This window comes from Ovis canadensis, chromosome 20 (genome assembly GCF_042477335.2).
Source record: "Ovis canadensis isolate MfBH-ARS-UI-01 breed Bighorn chromosome 20, ARS-UI_OviCan_v2, whole genome shotgun sequence".
Classification (NCBI taxonomy): domain Eukaryota; kingdom Metazoa; phylum Chordata; class Mammalia; order Artiodactyla; family Bovidae; genus Ovis; species Ovis canadensis.
In genome coordinates, this window is record NC_091264.1 from 64,639,205 (window position 1) to 64,665,216 (window position 26,012).

The 26,012-nt window shown below is 50.3% G+C and overlaps 1 long non-coding RNA gene across 1 annotated transcript; it reads left to right on the top strand.

The window, feature by feature from the left end:
• The first annotated feature begins 11,505 nt into the window (after nt 1-11,505).
• On the top strand, nt 11,506-21,952 carry LOC138425270 (uncharacterized). The gene is made up of 4 exons (XR_011251145.1): nt 11,506-11,921; nt 18,857-19,081; nt 20,900-21,033; nt 21,736-21,952. It is a non-coding gene; the product is annotated as an uncharacterized lncRNA (long non-coding RNA).
• Nucleotides 21,953-26,012: the final 4,060 nt, after the last annotated feature.

A 26,012-nucleotide genomic window follows, 5' to 3' on the forward strand; every position in this document is an offset into this window, starting at 1 on the left:
TTCCTCAAGGAACTGATCTTTCCCTCACAGCAAACCTATTTACCTGCCTAGAACCTGTCGTTAGTTCTCTAATTAAGTTTTAAAGAATAAATAAGGCAAAGATTTACTGTCGAGTCACCAAGCAGCTACTTTGTGAAACTGTTATCTATCAAATTACCTAATAGGGCTTTACTTTGGATTAGTTCAGTCATGATAAAGATTTAAAAAAAAAAAAAAAGCTTTCATAGATTTTGACTTGCCGAATCCAATATTGCTATATTTCATATAAATGACTAACCTCCCCCCTTTTCAGTCTTATGGCAGCATTAGAAAAGCTAGTTAATATTCTAGTTACCAGTAACTGGAAAAAGACAGGTTTCATTTCAGACATATTGTCCCAGGCTTTCTGGACCAAAGGGTTGCTCATATTTGTATAGGGGTGTTTGGGAAAAACAGCTTGCTAATAAGTTTCCAGAAAATGCAGGACCCAGTGTGTACACGAAGGTGTTGGGGGTGGGGACGGGGTCCCTCCCAGCTCCCGAGAGAGAGCTGGGTGCTCTCTGCTGTCTGTCCCCCTTCTCTGCCCCCACCCTGCCCTGCAAAGTCCACCTCCTCAACCCCACCGGGCTTCACATCCTTCTCCTTATTCCCAACATCAGTGCCCAGGTCTAGGTCAGCATCCTCTCTTTCGAGGCCAGGATCTGGCAAGCTTCTTCTGGAAAGAGCCACCTAATAGGTAAAGGACATCCAACCGGTCCATCCTGAAGGAAATCAACCCTGAATATTCTTTGGAAGGACTGATGCTGAAGTTGAAGCTCCAATATTTTGATCACCTGATACAAAGGGTCAGCTCACTGGAAAAGACCCTGATGCTGGGAAGATTGAAGGCAGGAGGAAAAGGGGACGACAGAGGATGAGGTGGTTGGATGGCATCACCGACTTCATGGACGTGAGTTTGAGCATGCTCTGGGAGATGGTGATGGACGGGGAAGCCTGGCGTCCTGCAGCCCAGGGGGTCTCAAAGAGTCAGACACGACAGTCACCGAACAACAGCACTAGTTTTTGTCCCAGCCTCCCAGCTCTGCCACAGCAGAAATGGCCACAGACAGCATGTCTGTGAATGGAGGTGCGGGCGTGCGTGATCGGTCGAGTCCGACTCAGCCGCCCCGCCCGGCTCCTCTGTCCACGGGGTTGCAAGGAGTCGGGCGAGACAGAAGCAACCGAGCAGAGTGGAGCCTAATCTCAGGGATGTCCTTTCACACACTCTAGGTTTTCTCCCCTTGGTCTTTCAAGTTCCTCCTGATAGAGCATCCCTCCCTTCTCTCCCTCAGTCTCCACTGAAGGAATCAGGTCCGTGTCTGACTCTTTGCAACCCTATGGACCCCACCAGGCTCCTCCGTCCATGGGATTCTCCAGGCAAGAATCCTGGGGTGGGTTCCCATTTCCTTCTCAAGGGGAGCTTCCCAACCCAGGTTTCAAAACCGCGTCTCCTCCTGCATTGGCAGGCGGGTTCTTTATCACTGCCACGTGGGAAGGTGGATGGAGGTGGCCCTGGTCCATTAAACCCCAGGCTTTGGGTGCGTGGCCCTCGGGCTGCAGTTTGCCAAGCCCTGGAACGCATTCTTCAGCCACCTCAACCCCACGTCAGCAGCCTGTGTGTTTTCCTTCTTTATATCCCCAGGTTCCTATAGGAAGTCTGGCACCCAAAGACACGCAATGAAAGTCTGTAGGAAGACTGCTGAGCGTACACGCCAAGGGCGTCAGTCTGTTATCAAGCAGTCAAACATTATTTCAATTTCAGTAACTTAAAAGATTCAGAGCTCTTTTTAGATTTGGTGAAAGTTAGAAATCCATTCCCTTGCTAACAACACAATTACCTAGTAATGTTCTGGGAACAGTTGTTTCAGGAGCATGGAGTCCAGCATCTCTAATGGCAAGCCTTTAACAACACATTCCTCTTGGTGGTAAGTTTGACCAAGGCTTGGACAAGAGACGTTTTGTTTTTTGTTTAAACAAGAGCATCTCAGACATAAATGAGTGATGGAATCTGCTGGCTGGCAGGAAGACTGTCGTATCACTGAATTCGGTATTGGGTCAGACGTGCTTAACTTATCTTTAGGGTTAATCATTCTTGGAAGAAATTCCTCACCTTGTTCTAAGCCACAGCAAAAAGGTTTTGTTCTGTTTGCTCTTAGGAAGACGGGTTTTACACAGGTCACACAGCCCTTGGCTGCTTGAACACAACTCCGTGTTGGGTCGGGGTCCTACCCCTGGGGGCTGCATGGAGCTCGGGTGTCCTCCGCTGGGCAACACATAACCCCTATGTCCAAGTGAGATCTGTGTAAATCATTCACCAGCCCCATCAGCAGACCCCTCCAAGGCTTTGTGCTTTTGAGAACTGATTAGAGGATCACGGAGCCAGGGTGCCTCCCAAACAAGGCCGCTCTGGGGTTAGACGCCTCGTGCTCCGCCAGCAGCCACGGAAACCCCGCAGCCCCTTCCACGGCCCGTGAGACCAGCCGCGCCCATCTGTCCCTTGCGCCTTCACACTGGCTGCTCGAAACCAGTGCAGGGGGCGGGGGGCCCGGGGCAGGGAGGACACACGCACTAGAAACAGGCAAACGCGGCGAATCAGACCCAGAGCAGCGCGGAGCCCCTGGTCAAGCCTCTTCCTCTCATCTTCCCACACAGAAATGTGTTAAAAGACAGCAACGGAGCAGCCCAACGCCTGATTTCTAAAACCATGGGTTTCAGAAAGATCAACATTATTTGATTCCTGCCTTCAAGGGGTCTGTGTGGGAGATAAAACATGGACATGTGAAAAGGTGACTAATAGCGTCAACCTCCCAGAGTGACCCCTGTAAGCTTCCCAACCACCCTGTATCCTGGCTTTCTCATCTGAAAAACGTTGCAGGAGAGGAGGCTAGACTAAATCACGTCGACAAAGCCTCTAGAACGTAACAACGCTGTTAGCATCTGTTTAATAAAAAGAAGACATTATTGTCGTCATTATCATTAACCCGCGAAGAAAGAAGTTGGAGATGAGGAGAGTGGCCGAAAATTATGATTCGAAGCAAGTGAGCCCACGGCTCTAAGGCTCACTCAGAGCCTCATCTATCACAGAATTCAAAACAGGATCCAGAGAGAAACAGCTGTTACCCAAACCTACTCTGCTGGCCCCACACCAAGGTCTCAGGAATCTTGAAAACAATGCCTGCAGCTCACAGTGAAGCTGGCCTCCACGGAAGCACTGGAGTCACCCGGCCTTGGGGACACGTTCTGAACTGGTCGTGTCTCTGCTGGGCTTTGAAAAGGAAGCTCTTGCTATGGCAACTGGTTCACCCTGGACCCCCCAAGCAACCCCATGGGAGAGAAGAGCCGACCTCGTGTTTCCTTTCAGGAAGTAGAAAATCACATTTCATGTAGAGTTTTAGAGGACTCTCTAATGATTTAATTGAATTTTATGCCTCCTTCATCATGGAAATCCAAACATAGAAATGGAAAATGCTTTGATTTTGTACACACTAGGACTTGGGGATGCATCTGTTTTCTATGCTCAAAAGAGGTGGCGAGTGGGCAGTTTCTAACAGAGGGCTTCTGGCAGACTGTGTCACCCGTAGCTACCACTGCCTGCGGATCGCTGTTCTGTCAGTACTCCTAGTTGTAAGCAACAGAAATCAAGTCTGCTGTTTCAAGAAAAGTGGAAATTGGTTTAAAAGGTACTGAGGAGCTCAAAAACTCATGGAAGGATGGAGAGCCAGGCTCAGAAGCTAAGCAGCTTGAAACGGCCTCCCTTACCCACATCAAAAAACGCCCCCTGGGGCAGGGAGATAGGAATTAGGAGATTGGGATTAAAATATACACACTACTATAAATAAGGTATACAAAATAAAGTAGGTAACTAATTTAAACCTGCTGATTAACCAGAGAACTGTACTCAATATCTGGTGTCAACTTTAATGGAAACGAATTTGACAAAGAATATATATGTATAGGCTTTCCTCGTGGCTCAGACGATAAAAAATCCACCTGCAATGTGGGAGACCTGGGTTTGGTCCCTGGGTTGGGAAGATCCCCTGGAGGAGGGCATGGCAGCCCCCTGCAGTATTCTTGCCTGGAGAATCCCCCTGGACAGAGGAGCCTGTCGGGCTTTAGTCCATGGGTCACACAGAGGCAGACATGACTTCATGGTTAAGTATAGCGTGCGTGCACACACACACACGCACGTATATTTATGTGTAGACCTGAATCACTGGCTATACACCTGAAACCAACATTGTCGATTGAGTGTGCTCAAAAAAATGCCACTGCTGCTGCACCAGAAGCTGACTGAGGCCCCCGGGCCCAGGCGCTACTGCAGTCAGAGCTTGGCCACTGGCCCTTGGGACACTGGGTGCAGCCCTCCCTCCTCACTCGTGTGGATTCTGCACCGTCCCTGTCTCTCCACACCACTGGCTTCTGACTCAGGGCTTGGCCTGGGTGCCTGATTGGTGGAGTCAGTCCATGCTGAACTGCCCAGGAAGCTAGGGAAGCGAGCAGTTGGCGTAGTCAACTTCTGCACTGTGGGGTGTGCTTTGACGCTTAACGCAGGAGATGCTACAAACACAAGAAAAGGGTTCGGACCAGGAAGACGGATTTCGGCTACAGTAGTCCTAGCCTATCCAGCTGTAAGTGGTTTAAACAAGGACTCTTCTCGCATCACCAGGGTTCAGAAGTAAGTGGTGTCAAATGCGGTAAATTCAGACGCCAAGCAGGTGAATAGAGACACATGTGCGTGATATATCCCCAGCCCTCTGTCTACAGAGCGCTGGTCTGTGTTTCTGGACTTGGTGCTTTATGGTTACGAGATGACGGCCACAACCCTAGATGTTATATCTCCACACTAGCAAGTTCTAAGCATAGAGTGGAGTTTCTTTCTGCAAATATCTTCTGATCAGCAAGGAAACCTTGCCCTGGAAGTTATATAGGAGGCATCTCCCTGTGTGCCCCTGGCCAGGATTAGGGCTCAATTCTGTGTCCTTGCTGCAGAGGAGGCTGGGAAAGCAAGTATCCTGTGCTTTCAGCCTCCACAGCCGGATGTGAACTCTGCCAAGAAAGAGGAAGGGGAGGAAGTTTTAGGCAGACCACCGACAGGACTGCATTGCCACCCTCCTTAGAGAAGCTGGGGGCGCTCTGGGCTGATACTATGAAGCGGGACTTACCCTGGGCTTCCCCCTGCATAGTAACGCCATCTTTCAGCATCGCTCGCCTGATGGGCTTTGTTGGGAAGGACTGTGCAGGTCCACCCAGGCTCAGCAGGAAAGGGTGATGTCATAGGCCATGGGAAGGACGGGGGAAGCGTCACGGCCGGTGCCCCCACGTCCCACACCCATTCTGGGAAGGCTCTGGCCTGTCTCCTGGCCTCTTCATTTCCTTGCAAAGCTCCCATCCAGCCTGAGGAGAGCCCAGTGCGCCAGCTGTGGGGCTGGGCCCCTCTGCTCTCAGTCACCCACCCGCGCCGTCCTCTTCCTGGTCGTCAGGTGGTCCCTTTGCTTGTCACACTTTTCCAGATGCAGCGATTGGGGTGGATCCCAAAGGCTGGTGGGGGCCCACACTGGCTGGGGGAGACCGACTGTGTGACGGGCAAGAGCCAATGTTTCCTCCTCACGTGTCCGTCCCCCCCGTTGGGGCCGCTCGGGGGCGATTTTGCTCATCTCCTACGGTGCGTTTGCTCCTGAGATCCCGTGATGTTCGGTTCAAACCTCTGGATTCCAGAGTGAGAAGTGGCTGACTCCTTCGGCCTTTCTTAGAGCGTAACTCTAAGAGGCAAAGATTCCGCACTGTATTTAGTTGCACTGAGCAGCTCCAGCTGCCTGCAACCAATTCTGGTAAATTCTCTTCTCCTTTTTGTTACGTTAAAAATATTTTTTTAAAAAAATTTTCCTTGTTATGGCTTTTTAAATATATCCGTCATTAAAAACTGGACATTTAACTTCCAAATACATGCGATTTTAAAAGTATTTTTGATATTAATTTCTCATTTGATATTAATTCCTCACTTAGATGTTTTCTTCAATCATCCTCTTGTGTTTTTTCAGTCTTCTAACTTCATTGAGGCTCTCAATGGCTAAGTCAAGGATTTCTCTTGGTAAATGTCACACTGTACTTGAAAATATGTGCGTTACTTTCAAATATCTTTTGATATTGATTTCTAACATAATTCCACAGTGATAAGAGGACAGACTCTGCATGACTTCAACCTGTACATCATGAAACTCTTGCACCTTATTCTACGTCCCTGGTTATGTTCCTGGGTCTCCTAGTTTATAGTCTATGGGAACTTGAACAGAATTTGTACCCTACTCTTCTGTGAAAATTGCACAAATCTTAGTTATGAAGCAAAAAATTGAAAATAAAGAATAGTGTACTGATTAACAGTAAAAAGAATAAACGTAAGAGAACTATTAGCAGTGAGCACTAGCCAGGCCACACCCATTATCACCGCTAATGATACGTAACACACAGAGGAAATGGGACGGCTTACAAGCCACCTCCCTGTACGAGCTATCGCCCTGAGTTCCCAGGCGACAGCAGTCTTCTGGGCGAGTCAGTGTGAGTAATAGCCAGGGTGAGCGTCCGCTGAGTTCTCACAACCTTCTAACCACCCAGCAAAGTGCTTCCTGCGTCCCTCCGTTCCTTCCGCTAATCCCTGCAGCCACACCGTGAGGGAGGCATTGTTTGTCCTCTCTGTCCAGAGAGGAAATCAAAGCCTAAAGAATGCAAGCAACGGCCCCCGCGGTCACAGGGCTCTTAAATGTAGACTCTGGGTTCAAACACGAGTCCATCTCATTCCAAAATCTAAAGATGGACCCTTATTCTACAGCCCCTGGTTGTTATTTTCGTTCAGCTTCACTGTTACTCCCTTTTCGGGGTTGCGGAAGCTGATGCGTAGTCACGGTTGGTCCATCCAAGTCCACCAAGCTGGTAAAGGGGGAACCACACAAGGCTGCTTGTTCCATTACGCCAAAGGCTGCAGACGAGCAGGACCACTGAAAAGAGAAGTTAGAGAGTGGGGTCCATTGTTTAACTGCCTGACTCATCAGATGCCACCCGCTTATCCAAGCTCCCAAACACAGTTCCATGCAGCTAGGCTGGAAGACCAACGTCTGGAAGGCAAGAGATCTGGGTCAAAATCTTGGTCAATTACTGCATCCCTCTGAGCCTCAGGCTCTCTGTCTGTGAAATAAAACCTACTCCATGGAATTGTTGCAGGGATTACGGGAGCCATTTCGTGAACTGTCTACACAGTGCCTGACGCTTAAATATGCCCCCATTGTGTGCCGTCTCCGCAGGCCATCTTTTCCCCCCTGTTTCCAGGAGGTTGGACTTCCTCCACCCTGATTCGGGAATGCTTCAGGAGGACCGTGTGCCCTGGTTGTGGGTTTCCCACCAGGACTGACCAGAAGCCGTGACACTTTTGATGTTTTGCACGAAATGCATCCGTAGAGTTTTGGGCCTTGTAAACAGAGATGTCTTACAGCAGATGCCCAGGGCTTCATATCGGAGAGTAAATATTGATAGCAAGGCTGAGCCAACAATTTCACTTATGTCTGGAAAGCAGAGATGGCTCCTTAAGCATCAAATCCAGGACTTTGCCTGATGGATAAAGACCAAAAGGCTAAGTGCCCTCTGATTCTTATTCACTTACTCTCTTGAAAGTGGATCCTGAAACTTTCAAATGACAGCAACAATTTAGTCATGCCTTCTTCCAAGTTGCTGGTGACCTAAAGGGTGTGTCCCACACAGGAGTCTACAGGTAGGTGCTTGGGCCCCTCCATCAAGAGACTTGGGTGCCAACATCATCCTTCTAGACACCAGGTTCCCTGAGGGTGGGGCCTTTGTAGCCTGGTACACAGGCCGTGTCCAGTAAATGTCCATGGATGGATGGATGCTTCCAACTTCCTCAAAGTGGAGCTACCGTAGCGAGGAGACTTCCTTCCAGTCCTAAATGCCAAAGCTGCAAAAATAGGTGCCACTTCCTTCTGGGTTTTTTTGCAGAAACTTTCCCTCTCAAGTCATCTAAGCTGACTCGTAAAACAAAAAACTGGAGACAGGAAGTGAGCTTCTTGGATGACATCAGTCCTGGCCGCAGCCCAGGCAGGGACTCTCCTGGGCTCCGGGGCTGGCCACAGCCACAGCCACAGTGACAACAAGGCCACCTCGGCCATCTGAAGACTCCAGGTTCATGCCCCGTCCCCTATCGGGGGCTAAGAAGGAAGTGGCTCCAGAAGTCAAGACACCCATTTTAGGCTTTTCGTCTCTGACTGCCCAAGATGAATAAGCAGGAAACATTTCCCTCAATTCTGCTGCAGCACTGGGCAGTTAGTTACAGCTTCATTTCAAAATCCTGCACCCTTCAGACAAATCTGCTCTGGGATATTCAGCCACGGCTTGAGGACAGACAGGAGCAGTCCTGGACGGGGGGCCTGCTGTGCGTCCAGCGCCATGACCTTCCCTCGCCCGTGAGACAGCCTGCAAGCTGGGCTTTATCTTCACGTTAGCGAAAGGACATTAAGGCTCAGGTTTGAAACATCAGGTTTAAATAAGAAATGTTCAGGTGAATTAAGAAGGGCAGAGGCAACGTGTGGTGGCTTAGCTCACCTGCCTCTCGTGTAAACCACAAACAAGAAAACACCAGCGCATCTATCTGCGCTTTGAATTATTATCTACAGTCTTGCGATCATGTGTTTGGGGTTGTTTTTGTTTTCAGAACAGCAATAGATCTGTACCCGCACATCCTCGTTGTTTCTTCTTGCGATCACCCTGCAGTGTTGGCCGTGACCTTTCCCATTCAGCAACTCCTGGACGGGTGCCTTGGAGAATATTTGTCAACCAGGTATTTCAAAATGGGACCCTACAAAGTCCTACTTAAACAAGTTTAAATTAAACAGAACTAAAATTAAAGAGATTTAGTTACTGCTTTTTTTCTTTTGGGGTCTTTAATCTGCCTGCACATGTCATGCATTGTCCGGGGTCTGTATGACCATATATAACATTTTCCAGTCGTATTGGAGACCATCATTCCCCTCCCCACCGCCCCCACCCCACTGCGCTTCCTACCATTTCCGAAAAAGAGTATAGCACAGAGTTTGGGAAAACTATGACTGAATGGATCTGTTTTTTGCAAGACCAGTCCTTAGAAGCCACTTCTATCTGGGAACTTATCTACAATCCCAGAAGCTGCCATCAGATGAACTGTGAGCTGGATCTTGGTACCTCAGTGTTTTCCACTGGGACTAAATAAGCCTCTGAGAACCACTGTCTGGCACCACCGCCCAAGCTATGGCCACTCCACAAATGTGCAACAATAATAACTTTCCACAGAGAGCAGTCCAAGGTCTCAACGTTCTTTCATCCAGGTGCCCTGGCAGTTAGCCATCTGCCTGCTTGATTTTCCACTGAGAGCAAGGACCACGTCTGCTCACCTGTGTGCCCCCATCATCAGCCCACTCGGGTCTGTTGAAATAATCCTCGTTTAGACACACACCCGACTCTCCAGGTGGACGTGGAAAGGTGGGTTCGTAAGTGACGCAAGTCAGGAAGCAGCCCAGGTGGGACGAAGACTCAGGATGAATCAGGAGCTGAATAATAAGACTATTTTGCTAAAGGTGCACTCTCAGTGGTTACTGGATAGTATCCTAGAGAAAAAAAGGCTGAGACTCAGGGAGGGAGCAAATTGATCTGTAACTCGAGAATGTAGACACAAAATACCTCACAGAGAAGTGTGCGCCCTCTTGCCAAACCCCTGTCTCTGCACAGACCTGAGGATTGTTGCCGTCAGGCTGAAGATGTTAACAACAAACAGAGGGAAACAAACTCGCCCAGAGTTAAGTGAGAACAGAAAGGCTCAGAACCATCCTGCCACTGCCAGCGGAGGAAACAGACATACCCAAACCCCTGCCCTTGGGCAGGGAAGAGGCAGGACTTCCCTCTCACATCGTGTTTTCCAGAGCTGAGACAGGGGGCCACCTGACCGGCCAAACTTCCACCCAATGACAGTCACTCCTTGGCCCATCTGCTCAGTCCAGGGTGGAGATGGGGTTAATATGGGACATAGGGAATAGTTTATAGATTTAATTTAGGGAGACTATTTGTTCCAGGTGCCTTAGTAGGCCGAAGGGACAGGCAGGGGACCACTGCCTCCACCGTGGAGGGGCCGTGGGGCATGGGGGTGCCTTGGCCCGAGGTGCTTTACCAAAGCCCCCAGGCTGGGCTGTGCAGAGGAGGGAGAGACCCTAACACTCCCAATTCTGCTCCTCCTGGCGACGTGGGTCCGGGGTTACCTTGCCGGCCCCGGCAGCAGTGTTAAGGTGTCAAATGCATCATATAAGCTTACGTGTGTATGCTCAGTTGCTAAGTCATGTCCGACTCTTTGCAACCCTGTGAACTGTAGCCCACCAGGGATTTCCCACATGGGATTTCCCAGGCAAGAACACGAGTGGGTTGCCACTTCCTCCTCCAGGGGATCTTCCCTATCCAGGGATCAAATCTGCGTCTCCAGCATTGACAGGTGGATGCTTTACTGCTGAGCCACCTGGGCAGACTTAGGGTTCTTCTTCTTTTTTTTTTAATTTCTGGCTGCCTTTCTTGGGGAAGGTGTCCCAGAGGAAGATGAGGAAGATATTTGTTTAATTTATTTTTGGCTGTGCTGGGTCTTCGTTGCTGCTCGAGGGCGTTCTCTAGTCGCAAACTAGTCGCGGTGAGCAGGGGCTACTCTCTGTCACGGTGTGCGGGCTTCTCATTGTGACGGCTTCTCCTGCCGCAGAGGACGGGCTCTAGGCACGCAGGCTTCAGCAGCTGCAGCCTGTGAGCTGGGTAGCTGTGGCTCCCAGGGTCTAGAGTGTGGGTCCAATAGCCGTGGCACATGGCTTCGTTGCTCCGAGGCATGTGGGATTCTCCCGGATCAGGGACTGAACCCGTGTCTCCTGCATTGGCAGGCGATTCTTTATCACTGAGCCACCAGGGAAGCCCTAGGGTTCTATTTTAAAATGTCTGTTTGATGTCCATTAGTGTGGGTCTTCTTTAATCTAGAAACTGGACACTAGGTCTCTGCTCACCTTCTGTCTGTAAAATCATACTCTTTTTTTTTTTGGTTCTAAATTCTATGGAACTCAGTCCGTGTAAATAAAGCAGAAAATCTGTAAGATACTGAAAAAGCTAAAAGAGGTAAACAGCACCTTTTTGAAATTAGATTTTGAGACTGGAGTTAGGTTTTTGGCTCTGGCGGGTAATGACAGCGACTGAGGCTCTGTGTGGCCCCTGGGCATAGAGGCGACTGGCAGGTGACTAGCCGTGTGCCCCCGCTGGTGCCCGGGCTTTCCCGGCCCCTCTTCCAGAAACCCAGATCTCTCCATGGGCTCCAGCTAAAGGGTAACCCGGCCCAGCTAAGAGCCTCTGAACCCTCTGCAACTAACGCCCAGGCTGACCCCTGGAGGCCCCTGCCTTGCTTGCTGCTGTGTATTTAATGTCTAAAGTTCCATTTGACTTGGATGGTTTCGGGTAAGAACAAACAGAGGAGAAACTAATAGTAGCTGGGAGACCCACAGGGTCTGAGCCTCCCGGGCCCTTCCACCAGCACCCAGCAGGGCCCTGGGCCCTGGCAGGTGAGTTTCAGACGCTCACCTGCTGTGGCAGAGGTGAGCCCACCCTAGCAGTAGGTGAAGAGGGCCAGCGGCCCCCGGGGAACGAAAGTGCTCCTGGCTCAGTGATGGTGGGCAACTTGTACAGGGCTCTGGGAAGCGTTCACCCACCGGGGCTGGGCAGCTCCGACAAGCACCGTCTGGAAACAGTACAAGCGCTGGCGAGAGCTCCCCGCCGGGCCAGGGGCAGGCTTGTCCCGCCTGAGTGGACCCTGCGGAGAGGTGGCTCCGTTTCTGTGGTGCTTTTCAGGTCATTTCCAACAGGTGAGTCCAAAAATGACGCACACTCAGCATCACTGTTTGCCGTCAAATGCAGTCACCCACGGAAACCTCAGGCTGGTCAGGACACGCAGGGCGAGAGGCAGAGGACAGTCAGGGCGGCTGACGGGATTCATGAGGACACGAATCAGTGCAGTTTGCCAGGCACCATGATGCTGCCTTCCACGTCAAGCTCTAAAGGGCAGAGGCGACTGGGGGCGGGGAGCCGCTGTCTGGGGGCGGGGAACATCGTACCCAGATCTGCCCCACACCCTCAGGGAGTGCGGGCCTGGGCCTTGCGCTGGCACCCAAAGCTCAGCTCGTCCAGCAGGACAGGACTGCTGGTGTCCAGAGCGGAGGGCAGTGTTCGAGGTAGAGTCTCTCTCTCTTACAGACACACACACACACACCCATCTATACACACACACACCTGTACACATACACACACACACCTATACACATACACACTCACCTATATACATACACACACACACACACCCTGTACATATACATACACACAGAGACACATACCTATACACACACACACACTCACACACACCTATACACATACACACTCACCTATATACATACACACACACACCCATCTATACACACACACCTGTACACACACTCACACACACCTGTACACATACACACTCAGCTATATACATACACAGTCTATACACACACACCTATATACATACACACACACATCTATACACATACACACAAACCTATATATATATACACACACACACCCATCTATACACACACTCACACACACCTGTACACATATACACTCACTTATATACATACACATACACACCCATCTATACACACACACATCTATACATGCTCACACACACCTGTACCCATATACACACACCTATACACACTCACACACACCTATACACACACACCCATCTATATACACACACATGTATACACACACACACCTGTACACATACACACTCACCCATATACATACACACAACACACCCATCTATACACACGCATATCTATACCTACTCACACACACCTGTACACACACATACTCACTTATACACACACACACACCTATACACACACACATCTATACACATACACACACACACACACCTATACACTCACACACACACGCTCAGCGTGAGGCCAGGAGAGCTTCATGCCTGGGTGTCATAAAGAAATAATAATTCACTGTGAATGCGGTTTTGGACGTCACCAGGGATTTCAGTCATGAGTAAGGGGAGGAAAGCTGGCTGGGCTGGGTTAACTCAGGCTCAGGCTGCTGTTCTGGGAAAGAACGGCTCCACTTTCGAGCCAAGTGGGCGGCCTGGGCACCGAGCTTCCTGGGGCTTTGGCGGCCCTGTCCCCCACACCACCACCTCTGCACCAGGCCCCCCACCCCCGTGCCTGATCGCCTACCCCCCCACACACCCCCAACCCCCTCCCCTGTGCCCGAGTCCCTCCCCTGTGCCCGAGCCCCTCCCCTGTGCCCAACCCCCACCCCCATGCCTGAGCCCCCTCTCCCGTCCCTGGCCCCCTCCCCGTCATCTGTCTGGCAGCATGGAGCGTGCGTGTCGTCACAAGTCTTACTAGCTCCATCTCGTTCTGTTTTCTTAGAAGGAACTTCAAGCTGCTGCATGAAAATTACACGTTGGTGGCGGGAAAAGAACCAAACCCCCAAAGCCACTTTCCTGAGCAGCTTTCCGTGGAGGAGGGGGAGCCCCATGGGAGGCTGAGGGTCAGGAAAGCTTTCTTCCTTCCCTGCTGGAGATCAGCACTTACTGATATATTTATTTGGAGGAAAAGAGCTGACAAAGAGACTGTGTTGACTAACTCGTGGGCCCAGGGTGAGAAGCAGAGCCCCTGAGAGGAGGGGCAGCCCTCGGGGCATGGCGCCCACCCCCGGGGCCTGGAGGGGAGCTACTGCTGGGGGGGCTGTGCCCGACTGCCCTGGTGTGGGTCCCCCCATGGCTCAGAGCCCCGAGAAGCCCAGCGGGCCCTGCTGGCCAGCTGGCCTGCAGGCCCTGCTGTCCCGCAGGCCCTGCTGTCCCAGGGCCCTGGGCTCTGGGCACCTTCCCTTAGTTCCTCGGCTGGCGCGGGGTCCTGAGCGCTCCCTCCGGCACAGCCAAGGACCATGGACTGGCGGTCATCAGGCTGGCCCCGCGGGACCCCAGGGCTGGCCCCGCAGTTCCCCCCCGGCTCCTGCGGTCCCCTCCCCACTCTGCCCTCTCTCTCAGTCCCTGTCTGAACTGCTGCTGCTGCTCCGGTTTCCCTTGAGGGAAGAGGGCACACGCATCCTCAAACTGCCTCACCTGAGCTCAGGGGCTTTCCCACTCGGGTGGCCCTCCCCGGTCAGAGGCACCGTCGGGCGGGTGTGGCCCGCAGCCCCCACCCCTCCCAGGCCCGCGTCTGCTGGGGTCCAAACCCTGGCCTCAGCCCCTTGCCCACGTTCCTCTCGGGCCCTCAGCTGCTTCTGTTTCCACAAGAACTTTCTGACTCGCTACCTAACCCGCTGCGCCCAAGACTGTCCCCCACACAGCACTCAGGGTCCCAGAACTAGGGTACAGCCGCTACCGGAGGCCCCCCAGGGCAGGTCTGCCCCAGCCACACTTGCCCCCGACACACACGTGCCTGGGCGACGCACACACACCATCACACACAAGACACACACCCAACACTCCCACCCAACTCATGCATACACAGCCACACACATCCACACACACGCGCTCTTCGTAAAACTCAGAATAAGACCTCTAAACAACACCCAGCCTGGCATGCTAAGCTCCCACCGTTAACTCCAATCCACTCACCCAGCCTCCCTGCCAGAAGCCCCAGGCTCCCCTGATGACACTTTTAGGGACTGCTTGAAATGAGCTCATGACTTGCAGGAGAAGTTTCCAGGAACTAGTTTGCAGCTGTTGTTCTACAGACAACAACAAAAGCTGCGCAAGCATACACACATACACAGACCCGCGTGAAAGACCACGCGTCTATTACACATATTTCTGTATATTATATATGCTTCCATGTAACACAGCTGAGTACACTGTGCGGGGGAAATGGCTCAAAGGATGTCCCCCGCCCTCGTCACCTTTGGGCGGGGCAAGGTGAGGACCCTGCCTGCAGCCGTCTCTGCTCTCAGCCTAGTGGCTTTAGCCCTTAACTGTTTGCTGTCCTCGGTGGGTGGAGGTCCCCGGAGGCAGGGCCACAGCTTTAGCTGCGTGTCCTGAGTGGTCAGCGCGGGCTGGTGCAGAGCCAGCTCCCAGGAGAGGGCGTGGGCGGGGCTCGCAGCTCCTATAAGAGCCTGTCCGGAAGCAGGACTGGGGAGCACCGCTGTACTGGGTGGGGGGCAGTGACTGGGTGCTCAGTGAGGCGGGCGTGGCTTCCACAACCTGCATTTGCAAAGGCGTCACCTTTGGGACTTCCCTGGGGGCTCAGACGGTAAAGCGTCTGCCTACAATGCGAGATATCCAGGTTCAATCTCTGGGTCAGGAAGATCTCCTGGAGAAGGAAATGGCAACCCACTCCAGTATTCTTGCCTGGAAAAAGCCCATGGATGGAGGAACCTGGTAGGCTGCAGTCCATGGGATTGCAGAGTCTGACACGACTGAGCGACTTCACTCACCTTTACCAGTAACTTGTAGGCATGTTTCCAAAACCCTTCAGGCGGGATGCTTTTGTGGGTGTGCGTGCCTTCCTTAAGCCAGCAGACTGCTTGAAGACACAGAGTCTGGGGGAGATGGCCAGGATACTAAAGGTGTCTCAGGTCTTCGGCTTAATGGCCCCCAAACACCTTCCCCAACAAAGTCTGCCACAGAGTCGGATTCATCCCCTTGGGCTGCCCGTTTTCAGCCCAGCCACACCGCAGACTCACCTGGGGAAGTAGGCCCTTGCACTAGAAGCTTCCGCCTAGGAGTCTGGTTGAGGGGCTGGTCCTGGGCGTCCCATTCTGAAGAGCTGACCCGCTGACTCTGATGGGCGGTCAGGACTGAGAACCCAGCTGAGGCAGCAGACTCTTCCCTGTTTCCAGGAGCTTCTCTGAATGCAAGAGGCTCATGTCAGGGAGGTGCTGATGGCATCTGCTTTCTTTTTTGCTTTGGAAGATTTTTATTTATTTTTTGATGTGGGCCACTTTTAAAAAGTCTTTATTGGATTTGTTACCGTGTTGCTTCAGCTTTAGGCACGTGGGATCTGAATTCCCCAGCCAGGGATGGACGCCCCACCCTGCGCATTAAGAGCAGAGTCTTAACCACTGGGTCACCAGGGAAGTCCCCTCTACTTTCATTTAAAATCATAAATGAACAAAATAACCACTCAGAGATTTCCCCTTTACTGCCTGACAGCCTGAACTCAGGAGGCAGGCCGGTGGCGGGAGGAGGGGTGGGAGTTTGTTACCCAGCTTGCTGAGAACAGCTGGTCACGTGGCCCCTCCTGACAGTCTCTGGGGTTTGTGCAGGTCTTCACCTGGGTTTACGTTGTTTAATTCACGCTGGGCCATCGGTTAAACCAACAAAGCATTTGGGATAATGACATTTAAATCCAAGTGTATGAAGAAAAATAACATCATCATTCCTCATATCAGCTTCAAAAACATTACTTTCAATAAATTGAAATTTTTTTTGGCTGATTCATGTTGATATATGGTAGAAAGTATCAATATTGTAGAGCAATTATCCTTCAATTAAAAATAAAATTTAAAAAATAAATTGGAATTCTTACAGGAAATCCATTCCAGTATCTCCAAATCATTGTCCAAAAGAGAAAAAACAGTAACTATTACATACAATTACTTCCCCATTTACTGAAATTAAAATTTAACAAATGAAACACTCTCCCCATTGTCTTATCATTTTGAAACAAATCATGAAAATTCTTTAAAATTAGTCCATGGCCCATTTTTGATGCCCTTATCATGGTTAAATTTCCAACTGCATTGTAATATTTGTTGTTTGCCCAAACCAAACACAATACAAACATCATTGTTAAAGTGGATTGCCAAAAAATTGTGGGTTTTCGTATAAAATTATGGTGTTTACATAGCACACGCCACCCATAAAGTGAGAAAAAGTAAAATTGTATCTTACAAATTATAATGATCAATAATAATACATTAGAAATGCTTCATGACATCCTTGCTATCATACTGATCTGAAATAAGATACTAAAATTAAAATAATAACTTTTGGCTAGCACCATGAAAAAATATTTTTTTCTTGATTTTGAAGGAGTTTTCAGATTATACATTACATGAAGTGTTTGTGGGTCTAAAACTTTGGGGGAAATGGCATCTCTTTCCCAACTTGATTATCAGAATTACGCAAAGAAACTTCTGGTCCCCTGCCCGTCCCCAGGGCCACAAATCAGAGTCTCCAAGAGACACGGAGGCACCTCTGTTTTTTGGGAGAGCATTTCTAGTTTTAATAAACACCCCCAGATGATTCTGATGATGAGCCTGGTGTAGAAAACACCCTTCTTGTCAGAAAAAAATAAGGCCATAAAATCAAACGTCTGCTGGCAAAGCACACGGCTGGCAAAAGGAGGTTTGACAGGAGCGTGGCCGTGCCACGGGAGGTCGTAGAAAGCTGGCACGAGGGCAGTAGACACTGAAGGGAGAGACCCAGGGCGCAGACGATTGAGGCTGCACGTTATTGCAAGCCCATGGCCCAGGGACTTGTCTCTGATCCGTCTCTTTCCGTGGGACTCTACCTCTGACGCCTCATCAGCCTCTGAGGATGGTGCTAAGGGTTCAAAGAAATCATCTGGGCAAAGCGTTGGGCCCCAGAGCAGCTGAGCCTGAGAACCCAGAGAAAGGGAGATGACTTGGGAGAGTGATTCTGACTCTGCTCCAACCTGCCTCGGTGAAACGCTTATTCTCGTTTCTGTAGCTGTAACTTGTCTGCTGTCCTCTGCTTCTAAGGTTGGACGGTGTCTTCACGGATCCCGGCAATCTGGGGTCTCCTGCCGCTGCCCTGGGCTGGCACTTGGCTCACTGAGCTGTCTCCAAGGCTGGGGGGATCAAGTGAGAGCAGCTCGGTGAAGGGGGCTAAACAGTGCTGTCTTTGGAACATTGAGTCTTCCAGGTTCTCTGGGCAATGACGAATGTTCTAGAGAAAGAGAATTTACTTGCCAGTCTCCACTGAGCAAGCAAAGAAGCCAGGCTGGCTTGGTGGGGGGCGTCACTCTTCCTGAGGTCTTTGATTTATTCTCCCCACAAAGCACGCTTTCACTGAACATCTTTCAGAGATGAAAATGTAATTGTTAGCTCGGCTTACAAATCGGAGGTGCTGTTCTGAAGCCCAGAAAAATAACTCCGTGGAAGCACACAGGCTGGTAATGAGATTAGAGGTTCAACTTTCAGAAGTTGCACAGAATAAAATGCATATTCAGGAAGCTTGAGATGGGGTCCCATGCGGACCAAAAATATGTTATGCAAATACAGTGTGTCTGTATTAGTCAGGGAAGTGATGAAAAATACAAAGAAAGCAATTTCGAAGCCTTTCTGTTCCTTAAAGAAAAGACATGGAGGGTTCAGAATCTGTTCCTTGAAGAAAAGACATGGAGGGTTCAGAAGAGCCCCTGCCCCTCCCCGAGAGGGCATCTCCTCTCAGGACCACTGGTTGGTCTGGGAGGCACCTGGGAAAAACCCCTCACCTCCAGTGTACCCACCGCCCCCCCATCTTGGCACTGAAAATGCAGCCAAACCACACACTAGGGTGAAAAGGAGGGGAAGGAATGGAACAGTTATTTTCATCTTTATCTTTACGGTTCACGCCTTTACTCTCCATCTATTGTGCGAGCTGACTTCCTATCTCTTCCTTCCTTTCAGACACAATGCTCTTAACTGCTGAAAATTATTAGTGTGTTTCAGCAAAATTCTAACAGCAAATGTTTACCATGTGGGGCTCATTTCTTTTTCTTTTTTTTTTCGTTGAAAGGATGAAATGGAAGTTTGGGATGTTTCCGGTTCATACAGTGACATATCCATAACATCTCTCCTTGATGAGTTGCTCCCCGAGTTTAACAGGCTAACTAAATCCAGGACAAGACTTGTGTATGTGAATTTTATAAAGAGAACAGGAGGTGTCTGCTGCGACAAACTGAATGTGCAGCTTTAAATTTACTAGCGAGGTCTAAAACGGGGGCCTCAAGACGTCAGTCTGGTAAGTGAGCTCATTACCAGGGAGAAGGGCCCCTGAAAACGGGGGAAGACACTGGTGCAGAGGTGCATGGTCCAACGTCTGAGCACGGAGCGAAGCCCCCAGGCCTCATCTCCAGGGTGCATTCTATAGAAGGCGTAGGCAGCTCGGCCGCCTACTAAAAGCGGAACTGGGTTCTGAAGAGCTCACACCAGTACAGTCAGGGAGACGGCCGCTATGGCTTCCAGCCTACTACAAACCTCTGCTTTGAAACTAAACCGTGCTGGAGTTAAAAATGGATAGATGGGGCTTCCCTGGTGGCTCAGGGATAAAGAATCCGCCTCCCAGTGCAGAAGACACAGGTTCCATCCCTGGTCCCAGAAGATCCCGCACGCCGTGGAGCAACTAAGTCCACGCTCAGCAACTACTGAGCTTGTGCTGTGGAGCCTGGGGGCTGCATAGACCGAAGCCTGTGCGCCCTGGAGCCCGTGCTTGGCACCAAGAGAAGCCACCCCAGCGAGGACCCTGGGCACCACAATGAAAGTGGCCCCTGCCCCCCAGAACTAGGGAGAGCCAGCGTGTAGCAGCGAAGACCTAGCAAAGCCAAGATAAATAAATAAAATTACTATTTTTTAAAATTAATAGATGGAGTTGTCAGAGGTACCTGATCAGCTTCTAGAATGTCATCTTCCCTGTATCCCAGTCTTCAAGAGTCAGGAACTCTCATTTAAAAAACAAGAAGGAAGATTTACACACAGAGAGAACAGACTTGTGGGCGGGGGTGGGGGAAGGAGGGAAGCATTGGGAGTCTGGGATGAGCTGGTGTAAACTATAATACACACAGGACGGACAGACAACCAGGCCCTACTGTGTAGTACAGGGCGCTGTAGCCACTATCCTGTGATAAAAGCATAATAAAAAATGAAAAAATATATATATACATGTATAACTGAGCACTTGGCTGTACAGCAGAAATCAAACAAAACATTGTAAGTCGGTCATATTTCAATAAAAGTTAAAAATAAATAAAAGTGAAAAACCTAAAGGAAAACCCTGGCCACTTGGTCACTTCTCAGGATCCAGAGCCTTTTCGTCTTTTGTGAAGAGCCTCCGACAGTCAGATGAAGTCTGCTCACGTTCGTGCTGCCCCTACCAGACTTCCCATCAGCGAGAGCCGCCCGTTGAAGGAGTTCGTGGACGGGGACAAGAGGGACCTTTCCAGGGAGAGAGCGGGCGTGTCAGACAAATACTTAAAAAACTAAACTGAAGGGGTGAAAACATGACGCTAAGCGCAGCTGGCTCCTGGGGTAAATAGTCATAAGTTTTGAAGCTGGATTGAGAGTCAGGGAACGGAAAAGCAAAAATGAGCAAAACAGACAGAGAAACTCTCCTCTTGAGATCACCAGTAAGGTCACAGAGGCGTTTAGGGGTTTCATTTCCTTAGGAAGTCTGCTCATTCACACCAGGTTGTCATAGAAACATTGTTTAAAGTGTTTGCCGGCCATTTCATTGTTTCACTGGAGAACCCGGGGAACCACCAAGTACTGGATCCAGAGGAAACAGAAAGGTCCCCTCCTGCCCACTCCCCCAGCATAAAGAATTCTGGACCCGTTCTTACTTAAGAGTTCCTGGAAGTGCTTTTTGTTTGAAAACTCTGATTGTCCCTCCCAGCTGGGGGCCAATTCAGAGGGAAAGTTGAGCTATTAAGAACAAATCTTAGAGGAGGTGGACAGTGCCTGCTTCCTGAACGATGGAACATCTAAAGTGGGACGTTTGGAATATGTGTAAATATTTTTACCCACCTTGTTAAAATGCTTCTAATTTTAAGTTTGTGTGTAACAGGTAGATCATGTAAAAAAAGGTCTCAACAACACGCTGCTGCTGCTGCTGCTGCTGAGTCGCTTCAGTCGTGTCCGACTCTGTGTGACCCCATAGACGGCAGCCCACCAGGCTCCCTCGTCCCTGGGATTCTCCAGGCAAGAACACTGGAGTGGGTAACACTTAGACGGTTCGTTTTCCTGTGAGTCTGAGACTTAAACAGGCATTTTGGTGCTGCTGTTCAGTCGCTAAGTTGTGTTTGACTCTTTGTGACCCCGTGGACTGCCGCATGTCAGGTTCCTCTGCCCTCCACCATCTCCTGGAGTTGTTCAAATTCATGTCCATTGAGTCAGTGATGCTATCTAACCATCTCATCCTCTGTTGCCCCATTCTCCTCCTGCCTTCAATCTTTCCCAACATTAGGGCCTTTTCCAATGAGTCAGCTCTTCACATCAGGTGGCCAAACTATTGGAGCTTCAGCTTCAGCATCAGTCCTTCCAGTGAATATTGAGGACTGATCTCCTTTAGGATGGACTGGTTGGATCTCCTTGCAGTCCAAGGGACTCTCAGAGTCTTCTCCAGCACCACAGTTCAAAAGCATCAATTCTTCGGCACTCAGCTTTCTTTATGGTCCAACTCTCACATCCATACGTGACTACTGGGAAAACCATAGTTTTGACTAGATGGACCTTTGTCGTCAAAGTGATCTCTCTGCTTTTTAATGTGCTGTCCAGGTTTATCATAGTTTTCATTCCAAGGAGCAAGCACTCTTTAATTTTATGGCTGCAGTCACTGTCCGCAGTGATTTGGGAGCCCCAGAAAATAAAGCCTGTCACCGCTTCCCCTTTCTCCCCTTCTAGGGATTCTCAGATTCATTTTCCATGGATGGTCATCCTTCCTGTTTCCTGGTGCCCCTTGAGCTGAAGTGAACAGCCAGAGCAATGGAAAGATGAGGCGTCCTAGAGAAGCTTGGTTTCTGCCCAATACCCTTAGCTGTCAATTTCATTCTTTTATTCATTGTTTTGGAAGCCACTTCAAGCCCTTTTTGGAATGAAAGAATTGTCATAAACAATCAAACCGTCCCTCTGTGTTTGTATTCTAGGAAGAATTGCATTTCTCCTAACACAGGACTTAAAATTGTTGGGTTTAATTGGAAAATGGTTTCCTCAATTCCATTTTGTCTCAGTTTGAAAGACATGGACTACATGTCAAAAGCCGTTTCCCTGAAAGCAACCCAAACCAGCAAAATTAATCACCAAGAGCTATTATCATTGGAGACTAGACAGTGCCTGACTCCAGGAGGGCACGGTTACAGGGGTGAACAGCGTGGAGATCATGGAGACCTTCTGTTTGCCTGGAGCACGTCCACACAGCCGCCTGGGTAGACCAGTTCTCCCAGGGAGGTGGCCTTTAACAAATCCATCCTGTGAGGGGCTGTGTGGGGTCCGTCATGGCAGCTGCTTTGGATGGAGTCTGATGTTCAAATGCGGTTCCCCAGCAAACCAAGACAGCAATCTCTCTGACTGTCAGAGCAGGACCTGCTGACAGTGAACTTGGAGGAGCTTTAGGAGTATAATCAGAATCAAAGGAGGTGCCGGTCTGCTGAACTTTAAATAGATTATTAACAAAAAGCAGAGCCTGACAGAGCAGTCTGCAGTGGCTTACCTTCTAAAGTGCAGCTCAGCCCAGAGCTGGTCATCAAACTAGCACTGTTTTCTAGAATCTGTCTGTCTGGGAAGGCGGTGGAAAGACCTCGAGTGTGAACTCTCCCCACATGCTCTCTCCTAGCTCAGAGGGTCTATATGAGCAACTTAAACAATTTTAAGTAAGGAAGATGCAAACATGCCTCGTATGCCGGCTTGTGGTCAACCACTGGCCCGAGTCGGAATGCAGTGGTTCCCCCATCTCTTTAAAAATGTATCTACTCATTTTTTTCAATCTTATGACTTCTGCCCTGGGCCAGCTGAGGCCAGGTCATTTTGAATGTTTGAATTAAGGAGCCCTTGGGAAAAGAAAGTTTCATTATCTTCCTGTCTGGGTGAGTGTCAGAACAATTCATCATAACAACTAATACAAATGTACTTATTTCTATAAAAGCCAACTCCCTGGACCGAGACGTGGGCATTTGTGCCGTTGCCCTGAGCTTTTTTTCTGGTTTCAGTTCACTGAACGCTTTGTGTCCGTGTAAGCCGCATCGGTGGGGTGCTCGCAGGCCTGAGACGGTGAACGGAGAGCAGAAATGTGCCATTAGCTGGAATACTTGGGGTGTGCAGACAGCCAAGTGAAGTCACCAGGGCTGCTGCTTGGAAGTTAATACCCAGGCCAACCGGAGAGACAGAGAGAAGACTAAAATGAGAGGCTTTATGGGTATGGCCTTGCCTGCAGTGAGCACATCTGGGAATGAAACGGCAGATGTTCCCGAACGCCAGAAAGGAAATCGGGAAGTGGTTGTCCGCTCTAGAGAGGAGGGTCGCCTGTGACTCCTCTGTAAGACAGACACCTTCAGCTGTGATCCTGGTGCACATTTCCCCCATTTGCTTAGACTCAGCCTCAAGAAGAGCTAGACTCACCATGCCGAGAAGGCAAAGAGAAATAAACAATGGCTTCCCACCTCAGAAGGATGCTCTTGAGATTAAGAAGGAAGGACACAGAAGGGGCAAGAAGAAGAGCTTATCCTTCGGACACAGAGGAAAGGAAGAGGCTGCCACCTGGGGGGCGGGCAGCGCGCGTGGGGCAGGGCTGCTGGGAGGCGAGTGGGGATGGAACGGGCATCGAGGGGGTGAACGGCAGCCAACACACACTGCCCGGCGGAGGCTCAGCCACACGGGTGGGCAGGCTGGGGAGCTGCCCTTTCTGTCCTCTCTGGACCGGGGCTCCTGGACCCCTGCCTGCCCTCTGCTGTGGACGGGGTGCCCACCTCTCCAAACACCCGATGAGCCCCAGAACTGCCTCTTGGTTCCTTTCTTAAATAGTCCAAATCATGTAATTCCCTCCCCTCCCCCTCAAAAGGCAAAGGACGTCCTACTCAGCAAAGCTGCTGGAACACATCAAGCTCCCTAGGTGGGTGAGGCTGACTGGCCAAATTCACCCCCCAAATGCAAATTACTGCTCATTTTAATCAAATTTATAGAAACTTAGTCCACATATTACAGAGATGTCGGCTCTGTAAAGTGAGGGGCAGTGGAATTCAGCCATGGTCTTCTTAACTAGGAATTCTCGCTCCCCTCGTGCCCAGTGGCTGATGGTGAGCGTGGATGGAGTCCGCACCAAGTGGAGGGTGTGCTGGGTGTGTAGACGTGAGCAGACGTCAAAGGAAGCGAATGTCAGCCCAAACCTCCCCCCACCGCCCGCCCTGATTTCTTGCACAAGCCTGGAGGACCTCCTTCTCCTTTTCATTCGCTCATGGGATGAAATGCTGCCTGGGTACCAACCCAGAGTCCGTGTTGTGGGATGAAATGCTGCCTGGGTACCAACCCAGAGTCCGTGTTGTGGGATGAAATGTTGCCTGGGTACCAACCCAGAGCCCGTGTTGTGCAGATGAAATGGTGCCTGGGTACCAACCCAGAGTCCGTGTTGTGGGATGAAATGTTGCCTGGGTACCAACCCAGAGTCCGTGTTGTGCAGATGAAATGTTGCCTGGGTACCAACCCAGAGTCCGTGTTGTGGGATGAAATGTTGCCTGGGTACCAACCCAGAGTCCGTGTTGTGGGATGAAATGTTGCCTGGGTACCAACCCAGAGTCCGTGTTGTGGGATGCAGCTCATGCAGGTACATTCAGGACAGCACCTCTGCCCCAGGAGCATGAATAACTTTACAACCAACAAGCATTTTACTGTCAAATGATCATTATTTACTGAATGGGAGCAACGGAAGAGTATGAAACTCCAGCAGCCCTTCCCACTGGGGTTATTCAGTGCTGTGATGAAGGCTAACAGTCTTAAACAGTCAGGTTTTCCTTTCATTTTTCTCGGTGTCATGTTAAAAAAAACGGTGACTTGAGCTTAAGCACGCACCTCAGCTGCAGCAGAGAAGTCCGCCACCGCTGTCGTTCCATCTCTGAGAGGTGTCCAGCTCTGTGCGACCCCAGGGACTGCAGCACGCCACGGTTCCCTGTCCTGCACCATCTCCCGGAGTTTGCTCAGATTCGTGTCCACTGAGTCAGTGATGGCATCGGACCATTTCATCCGCTGCCGCCCCTTCTCTTCCCACCTCCAATCTTTCCCAGCATCAGGGTCTTTTCAAATGAGTCAGTTCTTCGCATCAGGTGGCCAAAGTATTTGAGTTTCAGCTTCAGCAGTCTGTTACTCAGGCCTTAGGTAACAAATTCCATCCTCTGAAAAGGGGCTCCTGGAATGGTATTCAGGATGGCAAGAACCCACAGAGATGAGGTCGACAGGAATAGGGTCAGGATTCCTCAGGAGTGATGGGGATGAGAAGGAACTCATGGAGAAGATGACAGATTTAAAGAGAATTCATGCCCGCGCGAGCCTCGGTCACTTGCAGCCCTGCCTTCCTTTAGAGTCAGGAACTGAGACACTGGACACGCTGGTTGACTACAGCCCGGCCAGCCTGGCGTCTGCAGTGACAGCGGAGAAGCGGCCGAGGGAGAATCTGCTTAGACGGATGCTTCCATGTCCTTTGAATCACTGCAGCAGCCCTCGCTTTCTGCATTGAATTCAGAAAATATGGAAAGTGCACAAAGGAAGACAAGCTCTGCCATCCTGTTCCTGAGAGACGATCTCTATGAATCCTTTCTAGACGGGTCGGTGCCTGGGATTTGGATCTCCTGGAAGAGCTGGGTTTGGTGATAAGATTAGAGTGATAACAATGGAGAACTCTCCAAATGTCTCTTTTGGGGGTTGGGGATGGATCGCTTTGGTGGGAAGGACAGGGATGGCTCAGGCATTCCTTCCCCTTGCTCACTTTATTCATTCAGCGGGTGCTCAGCATTTATCACGTGCCAGGCCCTGGGTCAGGCGTTGGGGAGATAGATATGCAGGAGATAGTTACAGTCCCCGTCCTCATGGAGATGAAATTCCAGCCAGGAAAATGTAATTAACACTTATTTACAGTCAGGAGATGAGGAGGACACCCTGAGCGGGCATCCAGGTCTCCTGACACTGTCCAGACTCTCTTG